The sequence below is a fragment of the Mastigoproctus giganteus genome, chromosome 1, assembly GCF_048544385.1.
Source record: "Mastigoproctus giganteus isolate SK-2022 chromosome 1, ASM4854438v1, whole genome shotgun sequence".
NCBI classification, from domain to species: domain Eukaryota; kingdom Metazoa; phylum Arthropoda; class Arachnida; order Uropygi; family Thelyphonidae; genus Mastigoproctus; species Mastigoproctus giganteus.
Genome location: NC_143575.1, coordinates 62,601,133 through 62,617,944, shown reverse-complemented (window position 1 = coordinate 62,617,944; position 16,812 = coordinate 62,601,133). Strand labels below are relative to the sequence as shown.

The 16,812-nt window shown below is 32.5% G+C and overlaps 1 protein-coding gene across 1 annotated transcript in view; it reads left to right on the top strand.

Moving 5' to 3' along the window:
• Window positions 1-858: 858 nt before the first annotated feature.
• The window catches only part of LOC150090854 (uncharacterized), a 145,326-nt gene continuing 129,372 nt past the window's right edge, over window positions 859-16,812 (top strand). The window contains exon 1 of the mRNA XM_090375037.1: window positions 859-982. The gene's annotated coding sequence lies outside the window, so the exon portion shown is untranslated. The remainder of the gene's footprint in view (window positions 983-16,812) is intronic.

Sequence of the window (16,812 nt, the reverse complement as noted above, 5' to 3'; positions counted from 1 at the left end):
AGATGGAGATAAAAATAAAAACAAAAAAGAGGGAAAGAAGGAGGGAGAGAAAGAGATAGAGAATGAGGACTAGCTCTACTCTCAAAGCGAACATCAATAACGAACTGAACAATTTCCTAATTAGCATATTGTTCAACTGAATTGAATATCTGAGAGAATAATAACCGCAATAAAATCGAAAAGAAAATATAATAAAGAGTTTTGAATGATTAAAATTACTAATCTCGTTGTGAGTCCGTGCATTATTTTAAATAAAAGTGACCAAAGCGAATGTGTACAGAACAAAATGAATCTTGGGGGTGTAATCGTAGACGCTTGCAGATCCTTTATGTAACCTAATACTCCCAGGTACTTCACAGCGCAACACACGTGGCGCCGTGTATGTCGAGGTTAATTACTCCGTGAAAACCGTGTGGGTATCCTCTGCTGCCGACACGGTTTCCGCTACTTCGTCCCCAACAAACACCTGCCATCATTTAACAAGTTAGCATCGTGCTCCGTTGACGGAAACGTTGATACAGCTGCGACAGACCAGTTTGCTCAGACCAGTTTCGGCATTTCCTGAACGTGACGTTTCACATCATGTGATCACCTTACCTCCGAGCGATTATTCCCTTTGGCACCCACCTCTCTCTCTCTCTCTCTCTCCAGTTCCATCTGTCTATTTTCGATACAAATCTTTTTTTTTTTTCTTGTGAGGTTTCGAGAGTTAAGTACAGCATTACGCATGCTTATGGGGACCGTCCCTATTTATGATACAAAAAGAAAAAAAAAAAAAAAAAAAGTGCAGCATTCAAGGCCGGCCCATTTGTCTCCTTGAACTGTCCGCTAGGTGTCGGAGTGGTAGTAGAAAGTAGGACTGGTTCTTGTCACAAAATACCATGGTGTTCATTCTCAGCTAAGTGTGAGCAACAGGTACAGCCTCGGACAATTGTGATGCTTCTCACAGCGTATCTGCAGTTGAAAACGAAAGGGATGTTAGGTAAGCTATTTTTTTTTTTTTTTTAAGACAAAGGAAAAATTTTATATAAACTTTTGACGTGGGCTTAAAGATATTTAACTAAGCAAATAATGAACACCCACCACCTAAATATTTTTATCGCCTTTATATGCATGCGTTTATAAAGCATCATTGTATATTAGAGTGACCATGTGGGTTTGTTCCAGGATTTTCTGTATGGTTGCTGAAACCTTACAAAATGTCCTGAGAATTCTGAAATTTCGATTCTGGACATGGGATTCAAAATTTCGAGTTAGAGGACATATCTGTTCTCAAATAATTCTTCTTCGGCGTCATTCCAAACAAATTTCTTGTTTTAAGAATATTGCACTCCATCTGTCGGAAACTGATTCGAGCTATTCCTGAGCCACTTATTTTTGTAAATGAAATTTATATTCAATCTTTAATGAAAGCGACAGCTGAAGATTCAGATTTGTACGTTTGATAAACGTGAACAGAAATGTATCAGTTGATTAGATATCAGTTAATAATTTTGAACCTTAAAAATTATAATTTGTATAAACATAAATAAACGAATAATCAATTTTGCTTATACTACGGGACGGCCACATAGTATCAGAGCAATTTATAATATAGGGAGAATACAAGAACATCGTCGTATTTATCAGCCGCGTGGGCTACAACCACAATCAACTCAAATGTACACCGCGTTTGACCAGTCGACTAAGTTCGATTTTCAATTACCTTTCAAATTTTTGAACTTTCTCAGCTTATTTCGCAGAAATCTTATATTGACTCGATCAAAGGTTATCAAGTATTGTATTAAAGCATAATATGAATATTTAAGTACATATCTAAACAGTATTTTATTATACGCATTTTGTACGATCATTTCTTAAAATAAGAAAATTCTGAATAGAATATACGTTTTTCTCATCTCATAACATGAATATGAATATTGCAGCTTTAAAATACTGCTTTCAGATGTCCTTTATCCTATTTCCTATTTTGTATCAAATGCAGACACGTACCAGTCTCCATAATCTTTTCAGAGATCTATATTAAAAAATTAATCCTTTATTCAATACATGTACTTCAACTTTAATTTAAAATATTATTCATTAGTCAGCTAGTGAAAAATATTTAATATTATTCAACTGAATAAATTTTATTAAAGAATAAATTTGTTTATTACTTTTAATTAAAAAGATTTTTAATTTATTTATTAACAACGACAAAGCGTTTTCTTTTAACTTATTTCTTTAACTAGCTTTCTGTGATATACCTATTTATATTCTTCAATATCGTGTGGAAAAGGCCTGGGTTCGAATCCCGTTTTGATTCGAGAAACTTATTATTTTTCTTTTAATACCATCGAGTCAGGCCAAGACTGCATGATTTTTTCTCTCCCGAAAACTGTATTCTTCATCCTTCAAAGCAGATAAACCTACCATAAAATACACAAAATTTGTAGATACGATATACTGATGCTTATGCCTTGGCACTGTTCTAAATAACAACAACCTGTTATGTTGTATAAGAATTCATAGAAACGTTATTACCATGACTTCTGATTATCTATATATAAATAATTTTAGTTTTGCTAACGCTATCTATATATTAAAGCTGTTTGTATATATATATAATATAAACCTTCTCAACGATTTTCAGTTTACTCTATTCAATTCGTTTTTCAAGCATATCGAATGGGAAATTTATCTCTTAAAAATCTAATTCGTGCAAGTAATTCAGACTCTTTAAATAAGTTCAAAAAATCATACGAATTGGTATTCATGTCTTTCATAATTTCTTATTTTTATAAATTGTATATTTTAAAAAGGCAAATAAAATATTAACCAGTCCCCTTACGATATAAGAGTTGGAACTGTAAACAATTTAACCTGAAAGCCGACAAAAAACAAGTACTAAGCCAATGTTAATTTTGTAATAATTCTATAGTTTCATACCTGTAATATAGTTTCATACCTGTAATATTAATAGAACTGCTTTCCTGAAGTCAAAATAATTTTGTAACTGTCTTCTAAAAAACATCTAATTGAATCACGCACCATATCATTTTAAAACAAGCCACAATCTAATATCGACACTAAACATGAACATACATACAATCGTTTGGTAGCAGAAGACCACAGCTCCCTCTCATTGTAATGTCTGAAACTGTTGCAAAACAAAAATATTATAAATAAATTATTTAAATGAGTATAATACATATTTTCTTTATTTAAATAGATAATCGAATGTGATTTAATTTGTTTGGAATGAAAATATAGCATGTATACAAAACTAACTCTGAAAATAAAAATAAAATAATAAATATATATAAGTATTACTGCCACAAATATTTTAGCTTAAAAATTATAAAATATACATTGTTTAAAAATCATTAGGTGGCGAATTCATTAACATCGCAAAATATAATTTCCAATTATTACTTCTTGAATATCATGAAAATGAATAATAAAATTTCATAGGAAAAAGGAATAATGCCTTTTGAATCAGTCCTTGACATGGATTTATACTTGCGATGATCGTACAAAAGTTAATTTGATTACTAAGGAATTAAAAAATTGACTTCAAAATTTGAGTGCAGTTAACGCTAATTGAGTAAGTACTAAATTATATTTTTGCAAAGGGTCGTAATTTTATATAAAAATTTCTGTCAAGAATATCAGCAGATTACCAGAAAATGGAGAATACGCTCTGACGGCAGACTTTTCTCCATTTTACGGAGATATTTTCCAAAACAGCATAAAATATATTATAAGGAGACAAGATTTCTTCTAATCCATCAAACATTATTCGTGTCAAAAATCTTGTAATTCTTTATTCATAGATATTTATGAAGTGTGAAATCTGGATTATTTATAAATATATCGAAGTAGACATAAATGAATTTCAAGGACCATTATACATGAAAGAATATATATGCTGAATAGTTATTATCAAACATTTAGCAAGTTCATGCTCCACTACATGTTTCAAACATACGCACATATTTTCATCTGTTGTGTGGAAAATAAATGTAATATATTTAAAATTATGCTGTAAAAATATATCTATAGCATGCGTGTTTTAATCAATGTTAACTATAACAATTTTCTTAAACTTTTTAAGTCTTCAAACCACCGTAATAACATATCAGCTTCGAACGTAATGAACGATTGTTTAGGCTTAATTTATATCAATTACGCACATGCACATTCACATTCAGATTTACATTCACATTATACACATTCAGATACATAATGGGAGTAAAGCACTGAATGTATAAATAATTAAAAGAACACACATATTTCTGATATTCTAAGAAGACCACAAAATTCTTTCGCATTGGATGCTGACATAAAATCCTATATAAGGCCTTTGTAGCCGAGTGGCCAGGCGCGAGAATTCAAAAGTGAACGCGCATGACTACTAAATACGGTATAATGTTCTTTTATTCTCTCTCTATCCCGTGAACTCCTCTGACCTTATGTGGTCGTCCCCGAGTATAAACAGAAAATTTATTTATTTCTATGCCACCTGTTGAGAATCATTGGTGTGGAAGATATAACAATATTCAAGCTGCAATACCATCCTGTCAGAAAAGACAGTATAATGAATTTACTAATGAATAACTTGGAAAAGGGTGTAAAGCAGAATAAATTAACTTTAAAACGAAAAGAATAATGACCTGGTTGTGTAAGGACATTGTAAGACGGAGTAAGGCCTAACAAAGTCGTTTTACGTGACTAAGAAAAACAGTTAATATCCAGTTCCTATAACGACCATCATTTAAGTATTACTGCACTTAACATCTCAGCAGGAAGGATTTTGACCTAACGAACAGATCTTAATTGTACACTGCTGGTTGTTGCGGTGTTTGCTAAAGAGAGCACTAGAGAGAGTACACAGAGACTTCATTAGCACTTTGAATGCTAAGTATTCATTCGTTTAGCATTATTTTTTCTTTTGCAGCTCCTTGATGCATGAAGGTTACTCGCACGTGGACATTCAACAATTAACCTCTAGCTGTTTGATCAACAGAATAATAGCTACAGTGTTTCTGCTTATTACTTTCCAGTTTAATTTCTCCATTTGTCATTCTCTTGATTTTAACTAATCTACTGTGACTTATGTTTCTATGCAATTTCTTTATGTTCCTACATAAAAAGAAAATAATACGACTAAGAAAGTTAAAACGTTTCAAAAGCTTTTACGTATATGTGTATATTGTACACATATACGTCTATCGTAAATAATGCAAAGAAGACTCAAGAAACGAACCTAATTATGGACGACTACAAAATAATCAAAGAATAGTTCATCGCTTAATAACGAATCATCAGCCAGAAACTATTTTACACGAAATCACAGTAATCTTGATATATATTTTTTGTGATTGCAATTATACAATAAAAGTAATGTAAAATTTTTCAGATTTAGAGTTTAAAAAGGATTTGGTTCAAATGTCCCAGAAAATTTCCTGGACAAAAGTCAGCTTTTTATTTCTGAGGTGGGGTAAAATATCGTAAATAATTTACTTCAAATATTTAATATGACGGTATTAATCAATTAATTTCGCATATCATACGAGTTTTTCAGTGATTTTTAAGCAAAAATTACAATTTGTTCTAGACAACATTGATTAAGTTGCCTAAAATAAATGTCATAGTTAGGTTAGTTTCCATCGCCCATAACAACAAGTCGCTATGAAAATGCTTTGAATTGAACAAATACTTTTTTACGACACAGTTCCTAAAAAATGCATCACAAATAAATCCGTGTTTTTGAATTCCTGATATTATTCAATTATTTTGAAACTCATTACTAACACAATTGCATTCTTCTATTGACGGTAATTGCATATATAAAAAATCCTGCAAAATTCTAATCTTGAAAACAAATTAAAAAAAAGAATACAACATTTCCTTTTATTAAATTCTTTCTTGGCATGATATCACTCCTTTTAAAAGCTTTATAACAATTTGTCAAAATGAAAACAGCAATAACGTGTTGGCTTTAAAGTAATTTAAGGCTGCTTTACGCTTCTAGCGGGCAACATTAACAACATTAAATATAACACTTTCGCTATCTAGCTGAATTATTTCATCACCTCTAAATATTATCTCGTAATCTGTATTTTTATATATTTCATGAATACCTAAAATGTGTGTGTATTTCTAGGAACACCCGCTGGGTCATTATTAGATGATAGATATAAAATATCGAATAATGTTGTTCGATCTACAAAGAATGATTTTTGAAACATAGTCCGTTCCCCACTATTGATGAATGGTAAAAATTTAAAAAAATAATAAAATATATATAAAAATATATATACCTATACTGTACACATGTGATGGAAATTGCGCTTCTCTCTGGAAATCACAGTCCTCATAAGTAGATAAAATGTAACAACGCGCTATTTCTACATACAGACCATAAAAACATTAGCATTACTTCCTCTTTCGACCTTAATTTGATCAACGATAGTCGAGCATGATTTACTTATGATACTACGACCTTACTGAATCTATGAAACTGCTTTACACCTAGGCACTAGCATGCGACACATCTGGTTTTAACAACGCGCAAAAGATCTCAACTTATTTTCTATGCAGCAGTGTTGCCACTACTTTTTCCATTGCCGTCGTAAACATAGATGGATTTCAAGAACCATTATGCATGAAAGAATATATATGCTGAATATAATTTCGTAGAATTATGTGGGTCACCTTTCTCTAATTTTGAATATGAAACTTCGTAATGAATGATTAGGAGTACTGTGAAGTAAAACAAATGATGATATGATTTTTTCATAAAAGAGATAAGAGCCAATGTTAGACAACACAAGGCGTTATATACTCACTGGCTATCAAAATATGGTGCCTCCCAAGGATAGGGAATGAACAGTTTTAACATAATAAAATATGAGATACCTGTTAGCTTATTAGGTGCCAGAAAGTGCTCTCTCTCTCTCTCTCTCTCTCTCTCTCTCTCTCTCTCACACACACACACACACACAGTACAACATAACAACACGTGTGGTAAATACAAGTTTCAAATGATTTTTTTATTTGAAATTAAACTAAGTCATTGGTTTTCTGATGTTCAGAAAAAAAAGCGTCTGACGGTTGTCCCCAGTTGTTTATCCCCAGATTTAAATTTTCATCTGTCATCGCTGGGATACGAGAGTTATTATTATCCATTTATTAACCACAAGAAACTGTGGGTCACCCCGGGACGGCAGTGTGCCAGGAGGGTGTGAAATTTGCATACTGAGGTGCGAGGAACCACATGTACAATGTACAAGAGTACATGCGTGCTCGACCCGATATATTTACAGAATTGAACTTACATATGCTTGAAATAAAAACAAAGTTTATAACAATAGACATCAGAAGTAAAAAATAAATAATAAATAAATAATGCAGCAGCAGGCAAAAAAGACCAGGTGTAGGTGATCGTCACAGGTTCAATAGTTGGTAGCAGTTCTTGAGGCATTCCTTTCTGTAGAGCTTGTCCTCACAGAACTTATCAGGGTTGGTGCCCAGTTTATTGTAGATTTGGAGGCAATTGGCCGGAAACATGCCCCTAAGGGAATCAATGTTTGTAAGTGTAAACCGCAGAGGGTGGCAGGAGCGGCGTTCACCACTTGTCTTCTTTGGGCCAGAGATTAACGGGGATACAGATGAAGCATCAATTCGGCCTGTGATAAGCCGTGCTAGCGTGAGTGCATTGTCGTGGTGGGAAGTTTCCATGAAGTGGTCCCTAGATTAGTTTGGAGGATGGATTTAGAGATAGTAAGAGGGCGACCTTGTTCACCCATCTGAGCAACCAATATTCCAGACTGAGGTACTTTTTTAGGTGGGAGGCAGGAGCAGATGACCAAATTTCAGATGCGTAGAGAGGGATAGAGGTAATGCATCTCAGGATGTCCTGACGCACTGTCCACAGTGCCGCGTACGTCTTCTGTCTCATCCTGACAAAGAGAGACTGGAAGGTGAGTTCAATATCCCAGGTGAGGCCTAGGTCTCTGTTGGAAGTTACCCTTTCCCCGCCAACGAAAATTTGAACATCATTTTTAACTCTTTTTTTTTTTTTTTTTTTTTTGGTTATCGGTAGTTTGGCAGATTTGGAAGGGTTCAGATACAACCCAATTATGGCTAGATAGTTTTCCAGTTTCGTTATCTGTGTAGAGGCCTGTTGGTTATATCAAGGATCTGATCAGGATGTTTGAACTCACGTAGAACTTCAGATAGATCATCGGCATAAGAGACAAAGTCAGAATTACATGCTAGGAAAGGTTCCAAAACTGCTGCGAAGAGGATTGTTGAAAGCACACTCCCTTGCGGGATGCCTCTTGTGACGTCGAAAGTTACCTGGAAGTCGTTGACAGTAACAGGCAGATGTCTGAGAAGTAGGATGGATTTCAAGATAATGTGCTGTACAACATGTAGATCCACTATCGATCAAAAGCAGGATTGCGAACGCTCTGCAGGCGACATGGCAGGTTATATCTTTGGTTATTTTCATTTTAATTCTTCTTGGTCCACTACATCATTAGTATTGACAAAAATTTATATTGTTCTGTAAATTGTGGTCGACCTTGATACTGCTAAAATAATTAACTCATTTTCTAGAAATATTTATAGGAAAAACATTAAAACCAAAATAAATTATTTCATGTCTTGTGAAAAATATAATCATTCTGTATATATAAGTTTTTGGGATATCTTTTCCTCTTATGTTTATATTTTCTAATAGGTTGTTTGACAAATACAAATTTGGATTGAAAAATATGTCCTTATTTTTAACACATGAAAGTCTAGTTTCCGTGTGTTAACTCTTTTATTTTCCAATATTATGTAATGTTCTCATACATTGATAGTTTCAGTGAAAATAGTCTGGCGATCTACAAAGTATGAGAATGCGATCATTTCCCTCACCCCGAACAATTAACTTTAACAAGACGTTACTGAACCTTATTTATGTAAGAGATGTAATGCATACTTATATAATTATATTGGTAAATTATAATTAGCCAACGGCAATTAAGACTGAGACCGAAAAATAACCACCACAAAGTGTTTTACGTGCTAACCTCTTTTTGCTCCAACGGTAATAAATGAAGAATACTAGTATAATTGGTAAAGGATGAATTTCCAACATTTATCACATCTAATCATTCATATTCCTCCTTGATTTACCGCAGAGTGTTAGTGGAAACTACTGAATCAATTGGCTGAGATAGGTCAGCAGGGATTTAGCAGTACTAGAAAATGTAAAGAAAAATGGTAAATATGGAATATAAACATGGTAAGAGTTTGTTTTTTACCAGTGAAAAGTCAGTGATCTGTTTCGTTAATTGTTTACACAACACGATGGATAACCATGGATCTAACTGTTAATGAAGACCATGGTAACCTATTGTGTCATTTTCTAAAGTTAAAACATGTATGTGTATTCCATTATATTCTTTCCTCCATCCCTTCCGCTAATATTCAATGAGTACGTGGAGTGCATTCTCAATGGAATGAATTATAACCACCAAAACGTCTCAGTACATCTATGAGTGTTTCTTTGTCGATCACGGTAGATTTCTGAACAATTTTCAGAGATGTTACATAAAATTGTACAGCTGTAATGCTCGATTGAAAAAAATACACCCGCCCAACCGAAAAATAAATTTTTGATAAACTTTTTTTTATCTTCGAAACACATTTCACTTGAATGACATGTTAAACGGTAAACACACGATTGTTTTTTAATCCAATAGTACTTTTGTACAAGTGGACGGGCCAATGTAGAACCGAAGTTTTTATTAAATGACAGCCACTCTTTATTGTCGTATAACTAGTTAACGTTTGTGCCGGATGAAAGCGCCGATGCTGTTGCTTTTTTATCTATTTTTTTTTTTATTTGTCGATTCGACCCAATAATCTTTTCAGAGGTTTTACAATGCTAACCACTAGAGCACTGCCTGTCCTTAAATAATAAGTGCAGTTTATCAATCAGTTCCGGTATATTTGGAACAAGAGTACGAAAAAAACACTCTGGTACCAGGTTTGTTCGAGTGATCTTAACTCAGAGATCTGAGGATTGAATGGGGAGCAAGGTGACGTTCTTCACAGTTCGCTAGAAACACGCCGCTAACAACCTGTCATATGGAAGCGATGGAGTATGCATTGCGTGCGTGCATTTATATGTTTTTTCCCAAAAATTTCCCTTATATTGCTAGAAGCGTTGTAAACCTTTCGTAGTAATGCATAGCTCATCTGTTTCGAAGTAACTGTTTTTCGAAATATTCTAATCAGGGTGAGTAGATTTATTTCAACTGCATTTTTCATTCATTAGTTGTTTAGGTTAGTATACTGATGGATGGCTTTCGTATATGGTGTTTGTAAATTACCTTGTATTTTATGGTCGGCTTCCCTGCTTGTAGAATGAAAATCCAGCCTTTCTGAAAAGAGAAAGAAAACACAGCTCTCGCCTGAAAAAGATTACTTTAGCCGCTGGATGAAAAACACCAAGACGAGTTCCTCCTGCTCGGATATGAATCGAACCCTTTTTCACATGATGTGGTAACACAGTACAGAAAAACAAAAATAACAGACGTTTCGGGCAATTTGGTCTATAAACGTCCTGTGTTGGTACATTACATTGAACTGACAGCCCCACAAGTCGTGTGTTATTAATATCATCATAATAATTAATACAGAAACACTATAACTTTTGTCCATTAGAGATGCGTAGAATTCCAATTGGACTATTAGATTTCCTCACGAAATTATGCACCAAAGTTGAATTACTTCAATGTTTGTAATTCTGTAAGTTTATGTAGCTATATGTTCCCGTAAGTTTAACTAAACCTATTCCGACTTTCAAAACGAATTATCATACTTAGTATTGTAGACATAGTCTATTAACCATTTTACTGAATACGATTTTTGATTTTAATAAATATTTAAAATACTGTATATATTTTTGTGGTTAATGCATAAGCAAAAATAAAGAAAAATTTAACTGATATATTTTTAATAATTATTGACTTTCGTTAATATAACTAATCATTTACAGACTGCATGCAGACAGAAATTGTATATTACTAATTATAGTGCTATTTTTTTTAATTTTATATTCCTTTTTATTTTGTTTATTTTTATTTTATAATTTATTCAAAAAATAATAAAATAAAATAGATATCAGTTCTGTATGTTAATTATACTTTGCATTACAGATTTCATTGCTATATTTTGAACTCAATATTAACAACAATTATCCACTTTTATTTATTTATCCAATTTTAAAATTTATTTATCTGCTTTATTTTTATTTTTTATCCACTTATTTGTCGAAGCGTATAGAAACGTAGGTTATCTTTAAAATACGATTTCCCTGTTTGCATAAAAGCTACTTATGATGTTTTCGCTTCTTGTTTAGATTAACGTTCTTAAAAATGTTAAATGATTAAGTTCAGATAATATAATATCGATTTATATTTAATCTACTTGTGGATTCCATGTTAAGGAAGCTAGAGATACAAATGAACAACCAATCAACTTTAAATAACATATTAATGGAATGAGTTAATAAATGAGCAGTGTGATAAACAGATACGAAATAAATAATTTAAAAAAGTGAAATATTCATAGCAATTCTGAAGGATAATTAAATTTGTGTATATGGAATGGGGGAGGACATAGCTAGGCCATTTTATTTTATTTTAAAATATATGTATTTATTATTTATTTTTTTTTTTTTTATTTGATTTCAAGTGGTTATTTTTCTAAAATTACATTCAGGCCAATAAATGTAACTATTTCACACATGACAAGCTTTCGATGAATGTTATTATAGCAGGTTTCCAATGAATGGCGTGCCTACGGCTAAAAAAAAAACAGAAATTAATGTAACCCAATTAAAGGTTAACCGAATGGGAAGAGGATGAAACATTCATGCACAGTTGGATTACAGTTGTTTAAAAGCAATGGTTGTCTACATAAAAATAAGTAGATAAAAAAATGAAAACTTATTGAAGATAAAAATAGTTCAAATTGATCTTAACCGGAACAAAGTAATAAACAGCTACTGCCATCGAAAAAAAATATATGTATATATCAAGGGTGGTAAGTAAATGATAAACGAAACCACAGCTGTATGTACCCAACCTGGATACAGTTCAAGAATGATCGTCACAGTTCATAAGTTGGTCTGATTGCTTGAAGAACATCCAACGACGCAGATAATCTATTTGGTCCCATAGTAGCCTCAGCGGCCACCCAAGTGAAACTAGTTGTAGGAGAAAATAGTTAGTAGTTCAGCTGGACAATTATCATTCTACTTTTATATTCGTCTTAAAGGCCTACAGTTAGTGTCATTGGCTATACCTAAGTATGTTTTTATTTCTAAAATTTCTCTTATTTCTATACCTGTTTTTGAAGTCAGCTACATATTATTTTAGACTCATGTTTTAAATAGCTTTATAATTTGTTCCTTAACGTGTGCACGCTTCCATATAATGCTATTACAAAGAAGTTATGATGCTAAGACATATTGACATATTGCATATGAAAGATGAGTGTTTTACTGATATCTATATTGTAGAACCGATATATTTCTGTTGTCGATTTTCCAAGAAGATGAAAGAAGCTTGCTATAATACTCCTCCCTCTGATCATAATGTTCTTCCACGCATAAAAAATGTCTAATAGCATGGAAACACAACTGTACTTCTTGTTAAGTCCATTATTCAGGTAATATTTCAGGCTATATTTACTTCCTTCGCAAGTATTGACTCTTTTATGGCAATGAAGCTGAATAAATAACACGCACGAAAATTATCGTTAATGAAAACGCCGGATGGTTTTGCAATGGGTTTAACCTGGACACATCTTAACATAACTGTTCACAAAAAATTTCGTAACATAAAAATTAGATTTTTGTATTGTAAATGATAATGTACCTTATTTGACTAAATTAGCAATATTACTTATAAGATGCATTAAAATAAAAATAATTGTCATTTTATTTTAAAGCATTATGTTTTTAAAAGTTTTTTTATCCCATACGAAAAACTACAGTAAAAGGGAGTTCTGAATCGGTAGTCTTAATTATAATTATATTAATTATATTAATTATATTAATAATAATGGATTAATTCCATTTGCCAACAGTTTTCTCGTTTTATTGGAAATAGCTACGATCAATTAAATTATGTACCTTACATTGATCAAAGATTAACCTTCCTGATAGAAGCCAAAATGCTTTACTTTTTACTTCAACAACCAAAATTTATGGATTTCCTCAAAGATAGTGGCACATGCACCGTCCATCGTAACAGTTTAATGTCCCGCTTTCTGTCAGTTGGAAAAGATATCTTCAGTTCCCATTACCGATCAGAGAAATCTTGACAGCCTTTTCACTCGGAACTAAGTTAGTCAGTTTTAAGTGTAAGTTGTAATTTTTTCGATTCCGGATTTTTTGTCCCACGAACATTCAGATGAAATGGCCTATGAATTTACAGACATATTAACAATGTGGTGCTTATACCGGATTTCGGCCTCCAAATAAAATTCCCCATGTGAATTAAATAAATAAAAGTGTGGTTCTCGGTAAAAAAGTAAATTTAACCCTTTTGACTCATATCGCTGCATTACGTATTTTAGCATATTGACTCTTATACAATAATTTACATTTCCTGATAAGCAAAGCTTATGATTTCGATTACTAATGAACGTTTATTGAAATTTCATTAAATTTAGCCCCTGTTAGTACCACCATATAATGCTATTTTTTGTACTGTTTGTATAATACCATGTTCTTGTAAGGATTGACATTTGGTTGCAAAATAAATTTTTGACATGATCCCTCAATCCCTATTCTAGGCCAGTTTTTCTCGAACTTGAGTTTATCATCAATAAAACCTTGACAAAAGAAATAAATAAAAAGAATTTTAATGTGCAGTTCTAAAATGAAATTTATGCAGTCGTACAGTTGAGATGTTTCAGACAAATTTTAACAACTAAAAATAAAACAGTGTACGAATATTTTAAGTCAACTTCAAAGATGGTCCATTTTGTTCCAAAGCTTTTCATTAAATTTAGCCCCTGTTAGTACCACCATATAATGCTATTTTTTGTACTGTTTGTATAATACCATGTTCTTGTAAGGATTGACATTTGGTTGCAAAATAAATTTTTGACATGATCCCTCAATCTCTATTCTAGGCCAGTTTTTCTCGAACTTGAGTTTATCATCAATAAAACCTTGACAAAAGAAATAAATAAAAAGAATTTTAATGTGCAGTTCTAAAATGAAATTTATGCAGTCGTACAGTTGACATGTTTCAGACAAATTTTAACAACTAAAAATAAAACAGTGTACGAATATTTTAAGTCAACTTCAAAGATGCTCCATTTTGTTCCAAAGCTTTATAGATTAAGATTTATCATAGACATTCAAGCTGGTTCACCGAATGATCATTTTTATACGGTGTGTGTGCTTTTTTTTTTGGAAAGTTCTATACCTGAACTTGCTCCATTTAAACTTACTGTTCATTTAATTGTTAATCTAGTTTACTGAAATCATTAAATGCCAACTTCTAGATGAAGTGTACTGCGCATTACGAAACATCTCTAAAAAAGGCACACGCGAACTACTCCAATGAAAAAAGGCCCTAATTTCTTATTCCTCTTGCAGTCTATTGGTTATTATTACACTTCGGCCGCAACTAATCCCCAGGGTAGTGAGCCGGTAAAACTTATAGGAATTGCTCTTGAAAAAAAAAAAAAAAAAAAATCCTCAAGGCAGCATATTAAACTTTGTCTTCAGGCTACAGGTTGTCGCTTATACTTCAGTCGAGACATTTCAGTTATATTCATTAACAGTCACATAGTTGTTGGTTGTGGAGCAGTAGGGTAGAGGTGAGCGACCTAATAACGCCATAGACACTTAATGCGATCTTTTTCTTTTTTTTTTTAATCAAGAAAAGAGAATGCAAGAGAGTTCCTGAAGGGTAAAGGCAATGACACGCACGTGAACCACGCATCTGAACATTAAAAGCTTGTGAACTCACTTCTCTCGATACATACTAACGGACTTCAAGTTGATCTTTTAATGATATTTACCATTTCCATGATGTATGCCGCTACTGCTAGAGATTTATTTTTGCCAACCATCATTTTTGTGCAAGATATGAATAATGTTGCATGTGATAAAAGGATTAGCATAGATCTCTTCACGTAATGCTTATCCCTGTTGTAACGAATCAATAGAATAGATTATAGAAGTTATATTTATATATTATTTGTTAGTTATATTTATATTATAAAAATTATACTTCATAGACTAAATTATGATTAGATGTAATTAGTATTGCAGTATTGTGATAGTTTTATTAATTACGGTATCTTATTTAATCTGTGTAATACAATTCTGAATCATGCTGATCCTGCATGATTGAGAGCTGTACGATGGTACAAGGAAGCCACAGGTTTTTGCTACACCATCAAAGAAAATAATAATAATATATAAATATCATGAAAGAAATGAATTGTCAATAACTGTAACAGTGGAAATATTAAATTTAATAAAGCTCAACTTGGCTAATAATCGAAGTAACTAAAGTGAAATATCATAATATTAAAATAAAGTGGTACGAAAGTAAAATGAAAAGAACTTCAGCAATGAATCTAAACTCCAGAAAGCTGCTAGATCCCTAAATGACAAGCAAAGTTTCGGTAGCCTGACAATATTTTAGCAAAATAAAAGCTGCAACCAGGTTCTTGGTTACTAACAAAATACTCTTGTCAGTTATGGATTGAGCAGCTTTCCGAAGAATTTAGATTCACGGCTGGCATGGCATTCCACGTTTTTCTTTTGTACTGTTGGATTAATATTGTAATATTTCACTTTTTACACAGCAGCTTACTTCGATGTTTCATAGTCCCGACATAATTCTTTATTTTGATTTTTTAGCCACATTGAGCATTATATTTTTTAAGTTGTTCTTTCCACGGTATATTCTACTTGCTTTTGCCATTTATGATCTTGCTGCTTCGGATTTCAGAGCTTTTGGTGTATAGCTCTACCGTTGAAATTTGTGATCTCTCTCTCTCTCTTTCTCTCTCTGTATCTATCTATCCCTCTTAGATTTTCTAAAAAAATTTTGGCTTTTACCCTTTTACATCTAAACTTTGCTACTTCACGGTCATTATACTTCCGTTCTATTAATACGTTGTATTTACACTGTTACAGTTATTGGCTATACTGTTAATTTCTTTCATAATATTTTTATATTCTAGCTTATTGATTTCTGCTGCTTTGCATCTCTTCATATCAGCTAGGTATTTAATATTTTTCTCTACAGTTGCCACCTGGAGCAGACCATTTAAATTTATTTTAAAAAGTTTACTGTAAAGAAAAAATTATTACGTCATGTTTTATGAAGTATTTTATTAATGTAGCTCGCCGTGTGGATAGCGTTGCGTGTTTTGCTATTCGGGCCTGAAATGAAAAGGTTTGTACCATTATCAATTATAGAGCGAATTGGCAGCGAGAGAAGCGGTTGGAAAAACTGAAACTAGATCTCTTTTAAATGAAATGGCAGATCAGATGGATGAATGGATTTGGTGGAATAAGTATATCTTGACATACTGCATGGCTAGTCATGGTAGTCGCGTCAACGTGTGGTATGAATTCCTTGAACCAATCAAGTTCTAGAGCAAAGTGCTGGAAGGTATAAACTGCTATGAAACATGCAACACCAATCTTCATGTTTTGGGGAGACACACCTGGTAGCTTCAGAGAGTTGAAAAAATTATGTTTTGTGGTCGACAATCTCATTG